The sequence below is a fragment of the Rhinatrema bivittatum genome, chromosome 2, assembly GCF_901001135.1.
Source record: "Rhinatrema bivittatum chromosome 2, aRhiBiv1.1, whole genome shotgun sequence".
Lineage (NCBI taxonomy): Eukaryota > Metazoa > Chordata > Amphibia > Gymnophiona > Rhinatrematidae > Rhinatrema > Rhinatrema bivittatum.
This window is the reverse complement of record NC_042616.1, coordinates 623822748-623835996: the sequence shown is the minus strand read 5'-3', so window position 1 is coordinate 623835996 and position 13249 is coordinate 623822748. Positions and strand designations below refer to the sequence as shown.

General features: G+C 46.7%; 2 non-coding genes across 2 annotated transcripts; both read left to right on the top strand.

The window, feature by feature from the left end:
• The first annotated feature begins 8569 nt into the window (after positions 1-8569).
• TRNAA-UGC lies at positions 8570-8642 on the top strand. Its single transcript has one exon. It is a non-coding gene; the product is annotated as a tRNA-Ala (tRNA).
• Positions 8643-10161: 1519 nt separating this feature from the next.
• On the top strand, positions 10162-10234 carry TRNAA-UGC. Its single transcript has one exon. It is a non-coding gene; the product is annotated as a tRNA-Ala (tRNA).
• The last annotated feature ends 3015 nt before the right edge of the window (positions 10235-13249 follow it).

The window sequence follows — 13249 nt, the reverse complement described above, 5'->3', positions numbered from 1 at the left end:
CGTTGTGATGGTATTTAACTTAACAAAGGTATAGAAAAATTTTTAAATAAATAAATACATACATAAATAAATAAATATTCCAAATACTTGTGCACCTAGACTATCCGATTGCTCTAGACTAACTCCCTGCTTTATCTTCTGACACTAGAATCATTTCTCCGTACCTAATTATATGGACACATAGTAGGTGTCAGCAGAATATATCTGCATGGGCCATTTTCTCTGCCCTTTTGTACTTGATCTGTGATATTTTCCAGCTCTCTGCCTCTGAGGTCCATTTCTGTCTCTCCCCAGCGTATACTTGTGTTCTGCCACTCTTTTAGCTCCTTTCATCTCTACTGAAAGAACCTTCCAGGTTTCCATCACTCTCTAGGTGAAACGGTAAGTTTTTACAATGTTTTTCTACTTCCCTTCCTTCTTCTTTACATGGCAGTCCCTTGTTCTTGAGCTTTTCATTGTAAGCAAAATGGTACCTTATTGGTGCCTGAAATATAGGAGAACATTTGTATCCTTCTCCCCTTCCTCCCCATCTTCTAAAAAGTAAATATTTAGCTCCTTCAGTCTCTCTGTGTTTGGTTTCTGGCAGTGCCAGTGGTAGCTTTTTTGCTGCCTTGTGCGAACAATTACTGTGCTGCAGGGGCGGATTGTGGGAAAATAGTGGCCCGGGGGATTTTTCACCATACTGGCCCATGGGTACCCAATTACATATACAATATAATTTACATATATATGTACACACCCCTATATTTCAGCATGGTCCTCTCGTATCATCACAGTACTATTTGCCAACACTCAAAGAATAACAACCCCACCTATGAAAAAGAATACCACAAATATTACACCAGAATCTAAAATATCAATACATCTCCTATCAGGAAAACAGAACAGGCCAAGCTACTACAGATCCCTACAGAGAAACCACATGCTAAAAGAATGCTTCATCTCAGTCTTTGCATGCAGAACACAAACCCTCACCAAATACAGAATAAAGCCACATAAAGCATAAATAGAAATGTGCAGTCAAAAACTAAACTGTAAAACATATCACGCCAGACTCTATACAGTGCAACAATGGAAAAACCAAAAATATCACCATTCCTCATGAAACAATCAATAAAATCAAGATATATAAATCATGAATCATAATTATAAAATCATACTAATAAAATAATTTCAAAACAGCTGATGAATAGAATATCCAATAATTAGACTCAAGCAAATTTTGAAACCTTTACCAAACACCAATAAAATATTTCAAACAGCAGACACATCACATACTACCCAATAATTAAAATGGTAGTCAATCAAGAAAAATTAACTTAAAATGCCACCTTTACTTACCCTCTCCAGCAGTTATCCTACTCCTTTCCCTTGCAGACCACACCAGAAGCAGCAGTAGCTGCTGAAGCTGTCCTCACGGTCCTCTTCCTTAGGGACCACAACCAGTCTCTTCTCTCTCTCACACACACAAACACACACCAGTCACACCCTCAAGACCAGTTTCTGTCTCTCACACACCAATCATCTCCCCAACCAGTCTCTCTCTCTCACACACATACCAGTCATCTCCCTGATCAGTCTCACACATACACACATCACCTCTCTGGCCAGTCTCTCTCAATCACACAATGCTTTTGCTCCTTCTTACTTACACACAGGATTTCAATCGCACACATGCTCTCTCTATTTCACTTATACACAAGATCTAAATCACACACATGTTCTATCTCACTTACAAACAGGCTCAATCACACACATGCCCTCTCTCTCACAGCCACAAGCCAGCCAAAAACATGCTCCATCTCTCTCTCGCACACACACACATTGACTCACACAAGCACCCTCCCTGATTCACATATACACCACACACATACAAAAGCACCCTCCCTGCCTCACACACAGAAGCACCTTCCCTGTCACACACACACAGAAGCACCATTCCTTTTTCATACACACACACACACACACAGAAGCACGAGCACCATTCCTTTTTTACATACACACACACACACAAGCACCATTCCTTTCTCCCATACACACACACACACACACAGAAACACCATTCCTTTCTCACATACACATACACACACACACACACACACACACACCTACAGAAGCACCCTTCTGATCTCAAATACATCACACAAAGGCCCCCAGCTGAACAGCTGGTCTCTGGCAGCAGTTAGCAGCACTGGTGTTCACTTCTTCGGCCCCCACCGGCCTTGATTTTAATTTCTTCGGCCCTCACCAGCTTGGTCTCCGGCAGGGGCTGGCTGGGCGGCGCCCATCTTCTTTTCTTCGGCCCCCACTGACTTGGTCTCCAGCGGGGGCTGGCTGCGTGGTACTCATCTTCTTTTCCGCCGGTCTCGATTTTCATTTTTTTGGCCCCCTCCGGCTTGGTCTCCGGTGGGGGCTAGCTGGGAGGCACCCATCTTCTTTTCTATGGCCCCCGCTGGCTTGGTCTCCAGCGGGGGCTGGCTGGAAGGCACCCATTCTCTTTTCTTCGGCCCCGCCAGCCTCGATTTTAATTTCTTCGGCCCCTGCCAGCTTGGTCTCAGGCTTGGTCTCCGGCGGAGGCTGGCTGCGCGGAACCCATCTTCTTTTCTTCGGACCCGCCGGCCTCGATCTTCATTTCTTCGGCCCCTGCCAGCTTGGTCTCTGGCGGGGGCTGGCTGCGCAGTGCCCATCTTCTTTTCTTCGGCCTCGCTAGCTTGGTCTCTGGGGGCGGCTAGCAGCCACACAATCTTCTTTTCTTTGGCTGCAAGTAGCACAATACATACCGGTTGAGAATCGCTGGCCTAGGTGACAGGTCCTCCTGCAGCTATCACCTGTGTCGGTCGGCCCTGCTTCCGGGGCGGGGGGGGGGGGGGTACTATTGCTTCAATTTGGGCCTGCAAGGCTGCAATCACCACCTACCTTGATGGAGGTCAGGCAGCATGGCTGAGGAAGATACTGCAGGCTGCAAGAGACCATTAGCCACGTGGTCGAGACCACGTGACCAGCTAGACCGGCCCACCGGGGGAAGCCCGATCCCTCAATAGGCCAATCCGCCCCTGCTGTGCTGTCCCCCGTTTCATTCATTCTCTGTCCCGGGCCCACCAAAAAAACACCCAGCTCCCTTCAGTGATACAAACTTTAAAAACTGGCACCCCCCACCGAATCCATGGCTGATGCAAGGGCATTAGGTACCCTAGGTGAACCTTATAGCCTTGCACAATGCCCCCCGCCCCATTCCACACACACAGTTAAGGGTTATGTATTTATATTTTACATGAGAAGTCCATTACCTGCTATTAATTAAGTTGACTTAGAAAATAGCCACTGCTATTACTAGCATCAGTAGCATGGAATAGACTTAGTGTTTGGGTAATTGCCAGGTTCTTGTGGCCTGGTTTTGGCCTCTATTGGAAGCAGGATGCTGGGCTTGATGGACCCTTGGTCTGACCCAGTATGGCATGTTCTTATGAAAAATATCAAACTACAATATTCTGAGGTAAAAATATCACTTATTTATTTATTTATTTATTTTTAGTTTTTTTATCACATATATTATAGTTACATGCACTGTTGTGATGCCAAACAGAAATCCCTGTAAAAAAGACACTTGGAACCTATATGGTATTAGGCCTATTGTGATGTGTGTTGGGTGTGGGCTTGACCTCTGAAAGCCCTAAAACACTAATACACTTCCTATTAGGAGAATACTTCACCTCAGTCACACATGCAGAACATAAACAGATCCTCACCAAATATAGAATAGAGTAACCATAAAGTAGAAATACAAGCATGCACACAAAAACTAAACTGGAAACCGCAAGAAGCCAGTTGCAGTGCAACAATGAAAAACAGAACCATCACCATTCCTCAAACATCAAACAATAAAATCAAGAAATAAAATAAATTCATAATCATAATACTAAAAACATACTAATATTATTTCAAAAAAAGCTGATGAATAAAAGATCAAATAATTAAAAACTCATATACGAGTTTTTCTTAATGTTCCAAATGCCAATAAAATATTTCCAAACAGCAGACATATCAAATAACACCTGAAAAATAAAACTAAAAAGGATTTTAAAAATTCACATTCTCCACAGCTGGGAACTGTTGTGGGAGTGCGCCCTCAGGCTTGGTTAGGAGCTCGGAGATGCGGTCCCATTTAAAGTAGGAAGTGAGCCCTTGAGCTGCGGCACGACTCAGGGAGGAGCCCCAAGACACACCACTGGAGGTGAGCTGGTATGAGCACGGGTGGAGCAGGAGCAGGGCTGGAGCGAAGACAAGGCGAGGATTCTGGAACAGGAACTAGGCAGGCTCAGACCTCCACTGGACCTAATCGCACCAATGAGATCCAGCAGTGCAATGCTGATCTCAAGAGTAGCCCTCCGGCCACTCAATAGCCCTTCCGGACCTGTTGCTAGGGAACGATGAGTGCATGAGGCCAGACGGAGGGTAAGGGCAGGAACATGAAGACTGGGATGAAACTCAGGATACTCAGAGGATTCAGACGAAGACTTGGATACTCAGGAGACTCAGACGAGAATTCGGGAAACTCAAGACTCGGAGGACTCAGACGAGGATTCAGGAGATTCAGAAGTCTCGGACAAGGATCCAAGTTGCTTGGAAGTTTCAGGCAAGGATTCAAGAGGCAGGTGAAAGTACTGGGTGAGAACTGCATTGCAGTGCGCCCTACACAGCCGCCCATGGCTGGTCGCGGACCACTCTGAACGTGAAGCAGACTCCAGGCAAAGACGTGGAAGTTGAGACTGGAACATGGTGAAGATTCAGTAGAGGCCTGCACCAGGGCGCACCTTACACTGCCACCTGTGGCTGGTCATGGACCACGCTGGAGCGGAGCAGCTTCTGTCAGAGTCTTAGGCATGGACGGATGTAGACACAAGGGAACTCCGTAGACTGGGACAAAATTCAAGACTCAGGATACTCAGAAGCAAGGCATTAAAAACAGAAGTCTCCCGGAGGCTTGCGCTGCAGATAAAAAGAAGGCCTTGTACCACGAAGCGCCCTATACAGCCTTCCCGTGGGCTGATCACGGACCATGACATGGCACGCCAAGAAAAATGGTCAGACGAGGGACTTGGGAACTGGATAAAGAGCTGAAGATGATACGGACGGAACATGGCACCTCAGGACTTAGGACATCAGGAAATCTGGACACGGAACATCTGGAACATCAGGAACAGAAGACAGGCGACGAGGGAACACGAAGAACATGAATGGTGAGAATGAGGCCTCCGAGGCCAAGCAGAACTGCATTTCCAGTGAGCTAGATCTGGAGAAGTGACTATTTCACCCTTGACGAAAGCAGCAGGCTGACCACCCCCAAGCAAGCATGTGCTGGCATTTTACATGTCCTTCCACCACAAGAGGGGGATTAGTTCAAATGGTAGAGCACTCGCTTTGCATGCGAGAGGCAGCAGGATCGATGCCCGCATTCTCCATGTTGCTTTTTCACACAACAGTGCATTGTATTAGCGGCAGTCTGTATTTTTTCTGAGAAAGCAAAGCTCCTGGACAAGGGACCACCCTATGCAAAAGAAGGAAGAGAAGCTTTAGGGAAAACCATGGTTTTCTCTCTGAGAGGCTGGCAGAAAACCAGAATAAGTTTGGCAGAGGTGAGAGGAGCCAAAAGAGTGACAGACTACAAGCGTTCATAGGGACAGATAGAAATGGACCTTGCTGCAAGAGGGCGAGGACAGATGAAAGATGAAGTAAGAACTGTGACAGCTCAGTAGGTAGATAGGGAAGGGCAGACAAAATGGACCATATTCTGCTGTCACCTTGAGTGTGTCCATAGAAATGGGTGTTGAGCAGTGACAGCCATATTTCGGATGATTGAGCAAGCGGATAGTCTAGAGCAGAACCTCTGTAATGATTTTGCTAGCTGCATTCACGATAGGGGAATTAGCTCACATGGCAGAACCCTTGATTTAAATGCAAGAGGCAGTGAGATTAATGTCCACGTTCTCCAGCTGGCTTTTTAATGCACCTTTTCTTCTATTACAAACAAAATAAGTGACATGTTGAAAAACCTGCTACCACCGGAACAGTCTTTTCCATTTGCCATTACGTTTTCAATTGATGCCCAGATCTTTTTCCTGGCTAGTAATTCCTAACATGGAACCCATTTTCCGCCATGTGCATAGCTTCGCCCTTGTCCATATTCGATGCCATCTGACATTCGAATGCCCAAACCTCCAGTCACCCGGGGTGTATGCTATCTTGTCTGGGCCATTTACTACTCTTCAGTTGGTCAGTCTGCCTTATTACAACTTCCAGTTTAACAGCGATCGGTTTCCTTTCTTCTGCATCATCGCCAAGGAATACAGCTTCGCACACGGGTTTCTCCCCAACATCCTCTTGAGGAAGGAGTGAATGAAAGAATTCATTCAGTCTTTCCACGATGGCTAGGTGCCCTTTGATCCCTCGGCGATCTAACGGTCTGACCGACTGCCTCACAGGCGTCTCGCTTCAGATAGCTTTATATATTTAAAGTATCTGATCGCGCCAGCAAAAAGCTTGACTAGTACTGACGTTCACCCTCCCTTCCAACCTGCCAAAGCAGGAGTAGAACCTGCAGCAGCTCCACTTCTCAACCAGCAAGGCTTTCAGTGCAGAGCCACTAGGGAGTAACAGAGATACACTGCTCACACCTGTTCTTTATTCAACAAAGAATCAGGGCAGGGACACGGATTAACCTCGTCTGGAAGAAGGCAATCCTACCATGTGTTGAAGCCGGCACTTTCCAGAGGACTTCTGACTACTTTTTCATTTGAAAGGCTCACATGTGAGCCTTTTCTAGTGATGAATGGTGAGAATGAGGCCTCCAAGGCCAAGCGGAACTGCATTTCCAGTGAGCTGGATCTGGAGAAGTGACTATTTCACTCTTGACTAAAGCAGCAGGCTGACCACCCCCAAGCAAGCATGTGCTGGAATTTTACACCTCTTTCCACCACCACAGGGGGATTAGCTCAAGTGGTAGAGCGCTCGCTTTGCATGCGAGAGGCAGCGGGATCGATGCCTGCATTCTCCATGTTGCTTTTTCACACAACAGTGCATTCTATTAGCGGCAGTCTGTATTTTTTCTGAGAAAGCAAAGCTCCTGGACAAGGGACCACCCTATGCAGAAGAAGGAAGAGAAGCTTTGGGGAAAACCATGGTTTTCTCTCTGAGAGGCTGGTAGAAAACCAGAATACGTTTGGCAGAGGTGAGAGGAGCCAAAAGAGTGACAGAATACAAGCGTTCATAGGGACAGATAGAAATGGACCTTGCTGCAAGAGGGCGAGGACAGATGAAAGATGAAGTAAGAACTGTGACAGCTCAGTAGGTAGATAGGGAAGGGCAGACAAAATGGACCATATTCTGCTGTCACCTTGAGTGTGTCCATAGAAATGGGTGTTGAGCAGTGACAGCCATATTTCGGATGATTGAGCAAGCGGATAGTCTAGAGCAGAACCTCTGTAATGATTTTGCTAGCTGCATTCACGATAGGGGAATTAGCTCACATGGCAGAACCCTTGATTTAAATGCAAGAGGCAGTGAGATTAATGTCCACGTTCTCCAGCTGGCTTTTTAATGCACCTTTTCTTCTATTACAAACAAAATAAGTGACATGTTGAAAAACCTGCTACCACCGGAACAGTCTTTTCCATTTGCCATTACGTTTTCAAATGATGCCCAGATCTTTTTCCTGGCTAGTAATTCCTAACATGGAACCCATTTTCCGCCATGTGCATAGCTTCGCCTTGTCCATATTCGATGCCATCTGACATTCGAATGCCCAATCCTCCAGTCACCCGGGGTGTATCCTATCTTGTCTGGGCCATTTACTACTCTTCAGTTGGTCAGTCTGCCTTATTACAACTTCCAGTTTCACAGCGATCGGTTTCCTTTCTTCTGCATCATCGCCAAGGAATACAGCTTCGCACACGGGTTTCTCCCCAACATCCTCTTGAGGAAGGAGTGAATGAAAGAATTCATTCAGTCTTTCCACGATGGCTAGGTGCCCTTTGATCCCTCGGCGATCTAACGGTCTGACCGACTGCCTCACAGGCGTCTTGCTTCAGATAGCTTTATATATTTAAAGTATCTGATCGCGCCAGCAAAAAGCTTGACTAGTACTGACGTTCACCCTCCCTTCCAACCTGCCAAAGCAGGAATAGAACCTGCAGCAGCTCCACTTCCCAACCAGCAAGGCTTTCAGTGCAGAGCCACTAGGGAGTAACAGAGATACACTGCTCACACCTGTTCTTTATTCAACAAAGAATCAGGGCAGGGACACGGATTAACCTCGTCTGGAAGAAGGCAATCCTACCATGTGTTGAAGCCGGCACTTTCCAGAGGACTTCTGACTACTTTTTCATTTGAAAGGCTCACATGTGAGCCTTTTCTAGTGATGAATGGTGAGAATGAGGCCTCCGAGGCCAAGCGGAACTGCATTTCCAGTGAGCTGGATCTGGAGAAGTGACTATTTCACCCTTGACTAAAGCAGCAGGCTGACCACGCCCAAGCAAGCATGTGCTGGAATTTTACACCTCTTTCCACCACCACAGGGGGATTAGCTCAAGTGGTAGAGCGCTCGCTTTGCATGCGAGAGGCAGCGGGATCGATGCCCGCATTCTCCATGTTGCTTTTCCACACAACAGTGCATTCTATTAGCGGCAGTCTGTATTTTTTCTGAGAAAGCAAAGCTCCTGGACAAGGGACCACCCTATGCAGAAGAAGGAAGAGAAGCTTTGGGGAAAACCATGGTTTTCTCTCTGAGAGGCTGGTAGAAAACCAGAATACGTTTGGCAGAGGTGAGAGGAGCCAAAAGAGTGACAGAATACAAGCGTTCATAGGGACAGATAGAAATGGACCTTGCTGCAAGAGGGCGAGGACAGATGAAAGATGAAGTAAGAACTGTGACAGCTCAGTAGGTAGATAGGGAAGGGCAGACAAAATGGACCATATTCTGCTGTCACCTTGAGTGTGTCCATAGAAATGGGTGTTGAGCAGTGACAGCCATATTTCGGATGATTGAGCAAGCGGATAGTCTAGAGCAGAACCTCTGTAATGATTTTGCTAGCTGCATTCACGATAGGGGAATTAGCTCACATGGCAGAACCCTTGATTTAAATGCAAGAGGCAGTGAGATTAATGTCCACGTTCTCCAGCTGGCTTTTTAATGCACCTTTTCTTCTATTACAAACAAAATAAGTGACATGTTGAAAAACCTGCTACCACCGGAACAGTCTTTTCCATTTGCCATTACGTTTTCAAATGATGCCCAGATCTTTTTCCTGGCTAGTAATTCCTAACATGGAACCCATTTTCCGCCATGTGCATAGCTTCGCCCTTGTCCATATTCGATGCCATCTGACATTCGAATGCCCAATCCTCCAGTCACCCGGGGTGTATCCTATCTTGTCTGGGCCATTTACTACTCTTCAGTTGGTCAGTCTGCCTTATTACAACTTCCAGTTTCACCGCGATCGGTTTCCTTTCTTCTGCATCATCGCCAAGGAATACAGCTTCGCACACGGGTTTCTCCCCAACATCCTCTTGAGGAAGGAGTGAATGAAAGAATTCATTCAGTCTTTCCACGATGGCTAGGTGCCCTTTGATCCCTCGGCGTTCTAACGGTCTGACCGACTGCCTCACAGGCGTCTCGCTTCAGATAGCTTTATATATTTAAAGTATCTGATCGCGCCAGCAAAAAGCTTGACTAGTACTGACGTTCACCCTCCCTTCCAACCTGCCAAAGCAGGAATAGAACCTGCAGCAGCTCCACTTCCCAACCAGCAAGGCTTTCAGTGCAGAGCCACTAGGGAGTAACAGAGATACACTGCTCACACCTGTTCTATATTCAACAAAGAATCAGGGCAGGGACACGGATTAACCTCGTCTGGAAGAAGGCAATCCTACCATGTGTTGAAGCCGGCACTTTCCAGAGGACTTCTGACTACTTTTTCATTTGAAAGGCTCACATGTGAGCCTTTTCTAGTGATGAATGGTGAGAATGAGGCCTCCGAGGCCAAGCGGAACTGCATTTCCAGTGAGCTGGATCTGGAGAAGTGACTATTTCACCCTTGACTAAAGCAGCAGGCTGACCACGCCCAAGCAAGCATGTGCTGGAATTTTACACCTCTTTCCACCACCACAGGGGGATTAGCTCAAGTGGTAGAGCGCTCGCTTTGCATGCGAGAGGCAGCGGGATCGATGCCCGCATTCTCCATGTTGCTTTTTCACACAACAGTGCATTGCATTAGCGGCAGTCTGTATTTTTTCTGAGAAAGCAAAGCTCCTGGACAAGGGACCACCCTATGCAGAAGAAGGAAGAGAAGCTTTGGGGAAAACCATGGTTTTCTCTCTGAGAGGCTGGTAGAAAACCAGAATACGTTTGGCAGAGGTGAGAGGAGCCAAAAGAGTGACAGAATACAAGCGTTCATAGGGACAGATAGAAATGGACCTTGCTGCAAGAGGGCGAGGACAGATGAAAGATGAAGTAAGAACTGTGACAGCTCAGTAGGTAGATAGGGAAGGGCAGACAAAATGGACCATATTCTGCTGTCACCTTGAGTGTGTCCATAGAAATGGGTGTTGAGCAGTGACAGCCATATTTCGGATGATTGAGCAAGCGGATAGTCTAGAGCAGAACCTCTGTAATGATTTTGCTAGCTGCATTCACGATAGGGGAATTAGCTCACATGGCAGAACCCTTGATTTAAATGCAAGAGGCAGTGAGATTAATGTCCACGTTCTCCAGCTGGCTTTTTAATGCACCTTTTCTTCTATTACAAACAAAATAAGTGACATGTTGAAAAACCTGCTACCACCGGAACAGTCTTTTCCATTTGCCATTACGTTTTCAAATGATGCCCAGATCTTTTTCCTGGCTAGTAATTCCTAACATGGAACCCATTTTCCGCCATGTGCATAGCTTCGCCCTTTGTCCATATTCGATGCCATCTGACATTCGAATGCCCAATCCTCCAGTCACCCGGGGTGTATCCTATCTTGTCTGGGCCATTTACTACTCTTCAGTTGGTCAGTCTGCCTTATTACAACTTCCAGTTTCACCGCGATCGGTTTCCTTTCTTCTGCATCATCGCCAAGGAATACAGCTTCGCACACGGGTTTCTCCCCAACATCCTCTTGAGGAAGGAGTGAATGAAAGAATTCATTCAGTCTTTCCACGATGGCTAGGTGCCCTTTGATCCCTCGGCGATCTAACGGTCTGACCGACTGCCTCACAGGCGTCTCGCTTCAGATAGCTTTATATATTTAAAGTATCTGATCGCGCCAGCAAAAAGCTTGACTAGTACTGACGTTCACCCTCCCTTCCAACCTGCCAAAGCAGGAATAGAACCTGCAGCAGCTCCACTTCCCAACCAGCAAGGCTTTCAGTGCAGAGCCACTAGGGAGTAACAGAGATACACTGCTCACACCTGTTCTATATTCAACAAAGAATCAGGGCAGGGACACGGATTAACCTCGTCTGGAAGAAGGCAATCCTACCATGTGTTGAAGCCGGCACTTTCCAGAGGACTTCTGACTACTTTTTCATTTGAAAGGCTCACATGTGAGCCTTTTCTAGTGATGAATGGTGAGAATGAGGCCTCCGAGGCCAAGCGGAACTGCATTTCCAGTGAGCTGGATCTGGAGAAGTGACTATTTCACCCTTGACTAAAGCAGCAGGCTGACCACCCCCAAGCAAGCATGTGCTGGAATTTTACACCTCTTTCCACCACCACAGGGGGATTAGCTCAAGTGGTAGAGCGCTCGCTTTGCATGCGAGAGGCAGCGGGATCGATGCCTGCATTCTCCATGTTGCTTTTTTCACACAACAGTGCATTGCTATTAGCGGCAGTCTGTATTTTTTCTGAGAAAGCAAAGCTCCTGGACAAGGGACCACCCTATGCAGAAGAAGGAAGAGAAGCTTTGGGGAAAACCATGGTTTTCTCTCTGAGAGGCTGGTAGAAAACCAGAATACGTTTGGCAGAGGTGAGAGGAGCCAAAAGAGTGACAGAATACAAGCGTTCATAGGGACAGATAGAAATGGACCTTGCTGCAAGAGGGCGAGGACAGATGAAAGATGAAGTAAGAACTGTGACAGCTCAGTAGGTAGATAGGGAAGGGCAGACAAAATGGACCATATTCTGCTGTCACCTTGAGTGTGTCCATAGAAATGGGTGTTGAGCAGTGACAGCCATATTTCGGATGATTGAGCAAGCGGATAGTCTAGAGCAGAACCTCTGTAATGATTTTGCTAGCTGCATTCACGATAGGGGAATTAGCTCACATGGCAGAACCCTTGATTTAAATGCAAGAGGCAGTGAGATTAATGTCCACGTTCTCCAGCTGGCTTTTTAATGCACCTTTTCTTCTATTACAAACAAAATAAGTGACATGTTGAAAAACCTGCTACCACCGGAACAGTCTTTTCCATTTGCCATTACGTTTTCAAATGATGCCCAGATCTTTTTCCTGGCTAGTAATTCCTAACATGGAACCCATTTTCCGCCATGTGCATAGCTTCGCCCTTGTCCATATTCGATGCCATCTGACATTCGAATGCCCAAACCTCCAGTCACCCGGGGTGTATGCTATCTTGTCTGGGCCATTTACTACTCTTCAGTTGGTCAGTCTGCCTTATTACAACTTCCAGTTTAACAGCGATCGGTTTCCTTTCTTCTGCATCATCGCCAAGGAATACAGCTTCGCACACGGGTTTCTCCCCAACATCCTCTTGAGGAAGGAATGAATGAAAGAATTCATTCAGTCTTTCCACGATGGCTAGGTGCCCTTTGATCCCTCGGCGATCTAACGGTCTGACCGACTGCCTCACAGGCGTCTCGCTTCAGATAGCTTTATATATTTAAAGTATCTGATCGCGCCAGCAAAAAGCTTGACTAGTACTGACGTTCACCCTCCCTTCCAACCTGCCAAAGCAAGAATAGAACCTGCAGCAGCTCCACTTCCCAACCAGCAAGGATTTCAGTGCAGAGCCACTAGGGAGTAGTAACGGAGATACACTGCTCACACCTGTTCTTATTCAACAAAGAATCAGGGCAGGGACACGGGATTAACCTCGTCTGGAAGAAGGCAATCCTACCATGTGTTGAAGCCGGCACTTTCCAGAGGACTTCTGACTACTTTTTCATTTGAAAGGCTCACATGTGAGCCTTTTATAGTGATGAATGGTGAGAATGAGGCCTCCAAGGCCAAGCGGAAAACTGCATTTCCAGTG